The sequence below is a fragment of the Nannospalax galili genome, unplaced genomic scaffold (genome assembly GCF_000622305.1).
Source record: "Nannospalax galili isolate Female #2095 unplaced genomic scaffold, S.galili_v1.0 scaffold896, whole genome shotgun sequence".
Classification (NCBI taxonomy): Eukaryota; Metazoa; Chordata; class Mammalia; order Rodentia; family Spalacidae; genus Nannospalax; species Nannospalax galili.
Window position 1 is genome coordinate 269,416 of NW_008338110.1, and position 9,814 is coordinate 279,229.

Sequence of the window (9,814 nt, forward strand, 5' to 3'; positions counted from 1 at the left end):
AAAATTAGTATATTTTAAAGCAATAATACCCATAATATTGAACAAGAATAAGTTTGAAAGAGAAATTATTTTGACCTAGAAAAAATATTTTTAGTTTAATTTAACAATTTTGGTTTCCATGAGGCTTTACTTTTAAGTCAAAGTAATACCTAGTAAATTATTTTTAAGGAATATTGGTATATATAGACCATGGACAGATAAAATGGACATTGCACAACCCTTTGAGAATAAACCAGAACCAAAAGGGTACTTAGCAAATAGGATTTTTACATAACTAGAGACCTAGAGACACTATTTCATAGATTTTAAAATTGATTAGGGTACCCAAGTTAAAAGGCCTTTGAATGTAAATTTGTATCTGTGTATTTTAATTAGGCATGCCAAAAATAAAACCAATAATTTCGTGTACAATAAAAAGAATGAAAAATATTGAAATTCGAAGTGGCCAAATTTTAAAATTGTCTTGACACAAATGATATATGAGGACAATTATCATAGACATGTGACATAATTATGTGAGATCTCAATACATAGAAACATATAGAGACACATGACATAATTTTAAGAAACATAAAAATGATTGTCAGACATATGTGACACAGTTACACAAAACTAGGTGCACCTAAAATGCATTACTTAATACGTTTGATTATGATGAATTTTGTAAGATATTTTGAAAGCAGGTATAGGTGGAGTCATGTAGAAAGTAGCAGTTTGGTTTTAGAAGAGAGTGCCATGTAGCATTATTTTACTAAAAGAACATGGAATCTGAGTTAAACGTAAAAGATAAGACAATTAATTAATATAACCTGTGTTTACATTGAATTGTAGGGTCTTTAGTGAACTTAATAAGCGAAAACTCAAAGGTCAGTTTCTCAGAAAACAGAAAACCTGGAAATGAATTTGTAGTGAGTGGAAAAACTTAAAACAACATTTTTTTTTTAAAAAAAATAAAGGTAACAAACAGCTGAATGAAATAAAACTAACAGAGGAATAGAATTGGAAGGGACAGGAAAAACGAGTGAAGTTTAGGTGTTAGGAATCAAACCTAGGTTCTTATGAATAGAAAATTATGCTCTTAACCATGAAGCCATTTCTCCAGCTGGAATAAGAGAAGAAAAATCTCCAGACGACCATAGAGCTCATTAAAGAGTCATAGTAGGAAAGAGAGAGATAACCAGAGCCTTTGTTTCTGGCCAAACCTGTTTTTTGGCTTTTCAAAGGAGGCTTAGACTGGCTTGCCTGTGCTTTTACAGCTTGTAACTGTGTTATTTAGGAAAGGCATAGGAAGTTTTTCATAGAGTAGAACCAAAGCTGTAGGGGTTCCAGGCAGCTGTGAAGCTGCAGCCCCCAATGGAAGCTCTATTTTTGAGGTGGTAGGGTACAATTAATTATCTAAGATACCATATCCCAAATAAGTATAAGGCACATGTTTTCTAATCTTTTTTGAGGAAATATAAAGTCCATATTTTGTTAAAATAGTCATTAATTTAGTAAGCATAACTTCTAAAAGTTGAATAGAAGGATGATTAAGGAGAATATAATCAATACAATGAACAAGAACCGCAGGGAATTCCTTAACAATTGGCCTAATCACTTTATGTAGATAAAATTGACATGTAGTAGGACTATTTTTCATTTCCGGTGGTAGGACTTTCCATTGATACCTCTGCGTGGGAACAGAGTGATTGTTGACAGGGATAGTGAAATCAAAACATTCTCTATCCTTAGGTAAAGGAATAAAAATAAACAACCTTTTGTATCAATTATAATAGCATGCCCTGTAGACACAGCTGCAGGAGAGGGAAGGCCAGGCTGTAGTGATCCTATCTTTTTTATAGTGGCATTAGCTTTCCTTAAGTCTTGTAAAAATATCCATTTTCCATGAGTTTTCTTTGGTATTACAAATATTGGCATGTTTCAGGGACTGTTAGAGGGCTCTAAATGCCCTTTATCTAATTGTTCTTGTATAAGACCCTGTAAATGAGGTAGGATATGGTAAGACTGGAGTGAGGAAATATTTCCTCCTACCCCCAGGAGGGGGAGACGCTATTTTTGTGGCCCAATATGATGGCCAGTCTTCATGTCTAATAATTGATTGATGAGCCCCTGTATCTAATAGACCCTTTATAGCAATTCCCTATACTACTAGGGTCATTGCAGGCTTAAGGTCATATGTTACAGGGAGAGTCCATAATTCCAGGGTGGGTTTACTCTCACTGAGGCTGTTGACCCTCTTGGTTGAGGGGCTGAGGGCTGCCCCATCTTTCATTTAATTTTTTTTTGTCTTTTTGAGACAGGGTCCCCCTGTAGCCCCAGCTGTCCTGGAACTCACTATGTAGACCAGGCTGGCCTTGAACTCACAGAGACCCACCTGCTTCTGCCTCTGAGTGCTGAGATTAAAGGCATGTGCCACCACACCCAGCTAAAGTTTTGTTATTTTTGTTGAAGTTAGAACAACAATCTCTAGCCCTATGGAAATCTTTTTGACATTTAGGGCATTTTTTACTTGGTTTAGGTCTCAGCCTGACCATGAGGGATCTGGTATAGGCTTGCAATCTATGAGAGGGCATTGTCTTTCAAAGTGACCCAAATTTCCACATTTAAAGCATGGATCTTTCATTTGGGCAGTGGAAGTTTCTACTAACGCTGCCATCATTCTAGCCTGTGCTGAAACCCTGCCTATGTCCTGAGTAACAGTCACCCAGGAAGACAAATCTTGGCTTTTTTATTGGAGTAATTCCTGCTTTACATTCCTGAGTAGAGCCATCATAAGCAAGTTGTTGTATTAAAATCTGGGCAGCTTCTACGTGAGGAACATTAGCCTCTACTGTTTGCTGGACCCTAGGTAAGAATTGAGCCCATTGCTCCTGTGGCTTTTGTTTGAGATCAGTCATGCTAGCTTTTGCTGTCTTACCATCCAGTGCAGATCTCCAGGCTCTCAAGGCACAGAGGTGCACCTGTTCAAAATATTGAGCCAGTAAAACCTTTTGTGCCTCAGCATCAGCATATCGGCCTTCCCCCTTAAGCATGTCAGGTGTCACACCAACATCAGCTTGAGCATTTCTTGCTGACTGTTCAGTATACTTATCATAGTATTTAGACTTAAAAAGGAGCCATTGTCCTGGGGACAAGGCAGACTGGGTGAGGTGTTTAAAGTCCCAAGCAGTGACTAATTTGTGGCTAAGCTGTTCAAAGATGGCCATGGTAAAAGGACCATGCATACCATTTTCCATCACCTCCTTGGGCATTGCTTTCAGCCTTTCAAAGCCAAAAGTACTATGTATTCTACATTCAGGGTTATCAGCTGCCACTGGGCCAGCTGGAATGTGAACTGGAAAGAATTGAGGGGATGGATATGGCAAGGGAGTGGAAGGTTCTCTAGAGAAAGTGTCTCCTGGGAGCGGATTTTGAAACATGGGAAGGAGAGATTCAGGGTCAGAAGCAGAGGACAAGGTATAAGAAACGTATGTCATGGGGAATGCTGGGGGAGGAGAAGGAGGTGTGGGGAAAGATCCCAAAGTGGGGGGCAACTCCCCCTTTCTAATAGAATTAGAGGAGGGTGGTTGCATTCCCAGAGGCTGTGCCACAGCAGGAGGGAGCTCTGGTAGCTTCACAGCACTAAGAGGAGGTTCTGGGATCTTTGTAACAGCCTGAGAAGGTTCCAGCTGTTGGGCTTTTGTGGAGGGAGGACTGGTGGTGGTAGGGAGCAGGGGTGTAGTTGGCTGGGCCACAGAGGGAGGGGATTCTGCTTCTACTTGGAGACACTGGAAAAGAGCAGACCAGAGAGAGAAACAGAAGACAGGCACAGTATTGCCTTGCCTTTGATAATTCTGTACATTCTCTCCTACTCTTTTCCAAGATTCCAAGTCAATAGTTCCTATAGCAAGAAACCAACGATTACATTCTATAGTAATATCTAAAAGGCCTTAATCTGAGTTTCTGTACATTTAATCCCTCTAGACATTAGCATGCATTTAAGAATAGATTGGAAGTGAGACTGGTTTGGAGAAAAAGAATTACCCATATTTACAATTGCCCCTTACCTACGAAACAGTGTGACAAGGGGATCCAATCAGCCGAAGTGGGGAGGATTGCTCTGTCCACAGCGAAACAGAGGTCTGAAAGTGTCCCTGTTCAGGCACCAGTTGTTGGAACTCAAGTTTGCTTTGCTTACCAGGGGACATGCTGGCTTCAGGGCACAGGACTTGATTGGTGAGAAAGTCTTACACCCTGGGACCTGTGCTTTCCAGCAAGCCAATCTATTTTAAAATTCAGATGGTTTTAATACATCTCAAGGAACTAGCAGTCACGTGGGATATGGCGGTCATATACAAAGATTTAGGGTACAAAGAAACAGGACATTTATTCTGTTGGTTGGCTCCAGAATGATTCTTAAACTTTTACTCAAGGTTATCAATGTCCATATGGTACTTTATTGGCCACAATGTTTACTTTCTTAGAGCTAAAATCATGGTGAACTTTTAGCTTTTAGCTCAGGATTAACATTTAACCTGGCCTAATCACTTAGCCAGGCATAGCTGTGTTATTTGTTCAGGACAAGGAGATGAGCTAAGGGTTGTTAACCAAGATGCTTTCCCACAGAGCAGGGAGCCTGCACTTTTATGACCAGCTGCTTCCTCCTGCCAGCCTAGCAGTGTTCTGCAGGACAGGGATTATCAGAGCCACTGTGTTCAGTGCCCCTCCCTTTAGCAGAGAATGCAGCCTTGACTTAAAAGTTTTAGGCTCACCTCACCCTAGGGCCTGGCGTCCTGGTTTCCTACAACAAGATATCTAAAGGGAGATAAGAAACAGGATGCTCAATAGGGAGGTAAACATCCTGTTTTGTTTTTAGGGTGTTCAATCCTACAAGGAAGATGGCTAAGCTTAGGAAGCAAACACTTCAACAGATTCAGGAAGTCTGTGAAATTGACAAGGTTCACTAGTCTACTCCATGCCTAAGCTTCTGTAAGCCCTAAGTACCTCTGAGAGACACTCAGGCCAGCCAAGTTGCTGGAAAGAGCAAGATCAGCAGACCTTCCTGGAAGAAGCATAGACGAACTGAACTGCCTGGAAGAGGCTGAGACCTGAAAAATACAATGTCTAACCTGGTGAGCTGCTTTAGGCTGTGAAGTGAGACCTAGGTGTCCTTTGTTTTGAGTAAGGGTGGTCTTTGGTGATGCAGATGTCTTTGTGTAACCTCTATTCTTGTAAGTAAACCCTCATATTGCTGTAAGTAACACCAATAAGGCTTGTTGATTCACTAAGCTGGACTTTGGTGGTCTCTGTACCTTGGTTTACTGCTGGTTCTATGTCTCAGGTGAGTAGATATTTTTCATGTCTCCCCTGGAAGGTGTCACACAATATAAACATGTGCAAGAAAATATGCCCAGCTCCCACATGGTGGCCAACAACAGATCATAACACCAGTTCCAGAGGACTCCTGTTAACTTTGATGGCTAAGTCTGCAGAAGAATAGAATCACAGAGAGAGTCCAAGAAGTGAAACTTTGGGAATTTATTCAGATCTCAAAAAAATGTCTATGGCCATATCATTCTGAGTGTGTATGATCTTGATAGACCTCTATAAATTGTACTTTAAATGTAAACATCTAAATTGGATATTATTAGTAGTGGTAACAATAAATATTTATAGAACACATTATAAATGCCAAGAAACATTCTAAGACAGTGGTTATCAACTTTAGTAAAAGAGACACAAAAACTTTAAAGGCTTTAGTATTATTTGACTTTTTGTCTGAGGAGAGAGATTAAATATTTAAATATTGGCCCAAGTGAATATATTATTATACCAGGATAAAATATCTAAACAATCTCAAAAGTTTTTGCTGGAATTTTCATACTATGATCATTTATATAATATTTTATTTTTATTTTTGGTATGATGAAATTGCTCATTCATGTTTATAAGCCACCCTGTACATTTGCTCTTTTTCTTTTCAATGAATTATATCAGCTCAGATCAGTGTTTTAACTCAGATGACCTGAGAGCTAGAGCTTCAGGTCAGGAAGCCTGAAGAAAAGTCAATTCAGGCATCATGGAGATTGACAGGCTGTAACCTTGTAGCTAATGATGCCCTCCACTGTATATGAGAAAGAAGACTTGTTATCAGAAACAGTACTAAGCATTGTCACCATTCCATTACAGAATATCAACACAGTGAAAGGTAAAACCCAGAGAAATTACCACTCAGATGGACTTCAGCAAAAGCAATGTTTATTTGGGAAGTCACCTGTGGTGGCTTTCAAACCATGGGATTGAGGAAAGACCACCAGTTTGCAGGCTGTTGGCTAGAGGCTTTTATAGGGGTTTAGGGAATGCGGAAGGTGGGAAAAATAATTCAAAATATTTTCAGCAGGATGTTGGGGTCTATACATTGTAAAAGTTATCAGGGGAAGCAGCTTGTACTGGGTCAGCTCTTGCAGCAGTTGGGTCATGGGTGCAGAGGCCTGTTTATCTTCTAAAGTTATCTGACCCGTTTATCTTCTAAAGTTATCTGGGGAAATAAACTATGTTGAACCTGTCCCCTCCTTTTTGGAGGAGCAATACTGATGCAATTCCTTTTTTTCGGAGGCCTCAGGGCCTGTCTTGTGGGGCTTTACTGCACTGGGGTACGGCCACCTGCAGACCTGGACTCTAACATACAGTAAGGAGCCATTTTCTCACTGGATATTCATGAGGTTGACAAAAATAGAACTGAATAAATAAATTTTCAGCTTTTAAATTTACTTTTATTGTTAGTGTACTTTGCTCATAACTCCCTCCAAATTAAATAACAATCTAAATGAAGTTCTTATCATTTAATCTTTTGATCAACAGCAGGTGCAGTGATCTAAAATGATCTCTAATGCTATATTTCCACTTTGATGTGATGGAAAATATTCAACTAATTATCTCTGTTTCTCAAAATTTGATGTCTCCCAAAGCAATAATAAAAGTACATTTAATACTCGCAAATGATAATTAGTATTTGACCAAGCAACTTTTGAAATACAGGATGAAAATAGATAAGTGGAAGAATGGTAGATGTATAGACAGGAGTGTAACAATATGTTTCCTTTAAGAAATAACTTTAATTGTGTGTCAAATGTTGAAATTTCAGTTATTATATGATCTGCTACAAAAGATTTTATACCATTGCTTTAGAATACAATAAGGTGTATTTTTCTGATGCTTAATGCCATTTAGAAATTACCATAACGTCTTTCTTAAATATGGAAGAAACTTTCTCATCCTCATATATTTTCTGAGAAAACTAAACTGTGTTTTATCATCAACATAAATTTATTACCCCTAATGTTCTTGGCCTTCTAATCTTGTCGAGTTGGGGAACTCTCAGAAAGGGGCATAGTGCTGAAACTTTTCTAATAATGTTAAGTATTGTTGAAGGTGCACAAATGCACACATCTGAAGTATAACTGTTTCAGTTGTTAATTCTTATTGTAAAAAAATATATTATATGGTGTCCATACTTGTAGGCAGAAGATTGAGGCACGGTGACTGTTTTTTGAGAACAGGTTTCACTGCATAATGTGTTCAAGGATAGGTGAGCTGTTAAGCAAGACCCAGTCTCCAACAAAAAAACAAGACAGAACAAAACAAAACATCACTCAGGAACACATTCTAAATATTAAAAAAAAACTGCCTCAAAGACAAACTCCAATGCACATACATGCAGACACACACACACACACACACCACAGAGAGAGAGAGAGAGAGAGAGCGAGAGAGAGAGAGAGAGAGAGAGAGAGAGGGAGAGGGAGAGGGAGAGAGAGAGAGATAAAGTGTTTGGATGTGTTTGGAAACAATTGTGATCCCAGGGTTCATAAATCTGAGGCAGGAAATTTGCTAGAACCATTACTTCAAGAATATCCAGGATCATCTAAAGATAGCCAATATAAAATAGCAAATAAAAAATTTTACATATCATGTATGTGTAAGTATGTATGTGAGTGTATATTTGTATCCTTCTATCTACTTATCTTTTGAAGAATTGGTCAGTGTACGTACAAAATGATCTTATTGCTTTTTTCTTGTTATTTGGATTTTCTGTATTTTGAAGGTGTCCTAGTAATAGAGAATCACTAAATCTGACACTTGTCTCAGAATTCTACCTTATGGGATTCTCTGAGGACTCAGATCTTCAGCCCATCCTCTTTGGACTGTTCCTGTCCACATACATGGTGTCTGTGCTTGGGAACCTGATCATCATCCTGGCTGTCAGCTCTGATTCCCGTCTCCACACCCCCATGTATTTCTTCCTCTCCAACTTGTCCTGGGCTGATACAGGTTTCATCTCCACTACAGTCCCAAATTTCATTGTGAGCATCCAAATCCAGAGCAGAGTCATCTCTTATGTGGGATGTCTCACTCAGATGTCTTTTGCTCACTTTTGGATGTATGGATGGAATGCTTCTGACTGTGATGGCCTATGACCGATTTGTGGCCATCTGCCGTCCCCTGAATTATCATGTCATAATGAACCCTCGTCTTTGTGCCACTTTACTTCTGGTGTCTTTTTTACTTAGTTTTGTGGAGAGCCAGCTACATCTTTTGGTTGCATTACAGACGACCAACTTCAAGGATGCTGAAATTGCTAGCTTCTTCTGTGACCCATCTCAGGTCCTTAATCTTTCTTGTTATGACACCTTCAAAAAGAGCATAATTCAATATTTTGTTACTATCGTGTATGGTATGTTTTCCATCTTAGGGATCCTTTTTTCTTACTACAAAATTGTGTCCTCCATTCTGACCATGCCATCCTCAAGTGGGCGGTCTAAAGCCTTCTCCACCTGCGGGTCTCACCTCTCAGTGGTGTTCTTATTTTGGGGAACAGGTATTGGCGTATACATTGGATCTGTTCTTTCAGAGTCTTCCAGAAACAGTGCTGTGTCCTCATTTATGTACTCTGTGGTTACTCCTATGCTGAATCCCTTCATCTACAGCCTGAGGAACAGAGACATTCAAAGATCCCTGAGAATGTTCTATGGTAAAATAATTTAACCTCAGGGTGTATGTCATTCATTTCTGATATAACAGCAGGAACCAGGAAAATAAAAAGGAAGCACAGAAGAAAAGGGAAAGAAAGAGCCTGAGAGATAGATAGAGAAAGAGAGTAAGACAGAGAGAGACAAAAAGTAGGAAACATGTTAACAAGAGGGAAATGACAAAAATAGAGTTATTCAAATGAGAAAGAGGAGGAAAAAGGCATACAAGGAACCATGATGGTAAAGGGGAAGAAGTAACTAATGAGAGGGGGAATAATAGGAATAACAGGTAATCAAGGGGAAAATGGGGGAAATGAGCATACTTAAACTGGGGAAGGGGGAGGGAGGTTAGACAGGGAGAGAGAGTGAGAGGAGGGATAACTAAACTTAGGTGATATAAAAAACCAGAGATAACTAAAACTTAGGTGATGTGAAAAACCAGAGATAACTGAAGTTAGGTGATGTAAAAAAATATGGCTGACTGTATTAACTCAACCTCTTCCTGAAAAATACACATACAATATCTGTACATGAGTGCACGTGTATGCCAGACAGGGTATTCCAAGAGATTTCCCAAGTAACATAGGCTATGCCACAGCCCTCAATTTCCTCACAGATCTTTAAGGTAAGACCATATTGCTGAAGACAAGAAATACTTTGGACACAGGACCTGGAGCAATGGAGCTGGAACTGACCTGGAAGCCACCTCCATGAAGTCCAGGAAGCCACCTCCCTGTAGTCTAACTCTCATAATTCTAGAGGATGCTATGCGCGCTGCTAAGGGAGAAAACTCAAACAATGGTCCT

At 39.3% G+C, this 9,814-nt stretch overlaps 1 pseudogene; it reads left to right on the forward strand.

The window, feature by feature from the left end:
• The first annotated feature begins 8,087 nt into the window (after positions 1–8,087).
• LOC103733978 lies at positions 8,088–9,024 on the forward strand (annotated as a pseudogene).
• The last annotated feature ends 790 nt before the right edge of the window (positions 9,025–9,814 follow it).